Source organism: Erigeron canadensis, chromosome 9 (assembly GCF_010389155.1).
Source record: "Erigeron canadensis isolate Cc75 chromosome 9, C_canadensis_v1, whole genome shotgun sequence".
NCBI classification, from domain to species: Eukaryota; Viridiplantae; Streptophyta; class Magnoliopsida; order Asterales; family Asteraceae; genus Erigeron; species Erigeron canadensis.
The window spans coordinates 23,244,798-23,246,036 of NC_057769.1; positions in this window are offsets into that span (position 1 = coordinate 23,244,798).

Sequence of the window (1,239 nt, forward strand, 5' to 3'; positions counted from 1 at the left end):
TAAAAAGCCTATAGGAAAATTTTAAAAATTCATGAAAAATTAGAAATACTTGTCAAAATTTAAATTTCTAAAGGGGCATTCGCCCCATTGGCCAGTATCGCCCTTGTATATAGGTTTTTTTTTTGAACATTAAAATCAAGATATTATTAATATGAATAAACAATTATGAGTTAGAAAGTAAAGATGTTCCATTGGAGCTCTTTAAAAGCAAATTGGAGATATGGTTGTTTCTATTAGAAGATATGTACTTTTCCGAATCACCTAAAGGTATGCAAGCATAACAAGTTGAGCAATCTTATGTTTAGAGGGAGTTGTGTCGATGGAGTTATGAAGCTGAAGGAGGTCTTTAAGGTTTTGCGGCTTTGATAGAGGTAATATGACACCATATTTGAATGTGACTCAACAAGGAATCAGTAAATGGACAATGTAAGAAGAGATGCGTAGTAGTTTCGAGATGATGATTACATAGAGAGCAAAGGGACGAAGGTATAACAATGTTTTTTTTTTTACTCCATTGAAAAAAAAAATTATGAGCCATAGCCAATAATAGATTATGTTGTGTGTGATTTTATTTTTAAATTTTGTGATGTTGGTATGGTATTGATTGACAACCATACCCTTTGATTTTGGAAATGACAATTATTTTTGGCAAAGAACGTATGGCCGGTAAGCTATGATTGGTTGTTACCATGCCAATTTTTAACGTATTAACAACCACATTTACCTAACGCTATGTTTTTGAGTTTGAATTATAAGAGAAAAAAAATGTTTGGAAAGAAGGTTATTTTCTTCCAAATCACCCCAACAATGGGGAGAAATTATTTTAAAGAAAATCAACTCTTAAATCATTCCATTTATTATAATTTCATTTCATTTTCATCCTTAAACTAAATTCTAAGAACACAATTTATTTTGTAATCCTTTATGTTCTTTTCTTTTATTTCCCTCAAAAACACAACATTAATGCTCCCAAGATATTTACTAGAATGTTTAAACCTAATATCTCTTAATGCATCTACAATGATAGTATAAGTGATAGTATAAGAAGTTGAAATAATTATGAACCGGACATCCATAGTGGAAAAAGGTTTAAGATGACATGATATGAGAAAGGTCCGAGATTTCCAACCAATTCATAGTTTCATAATCTAAAGTTTAAGTATATTTTTAGAGCTACACAAGATTTATGCATAGCGAATGTAGGTTCATACACTTGACCAACTTATAAAATGATAAAAT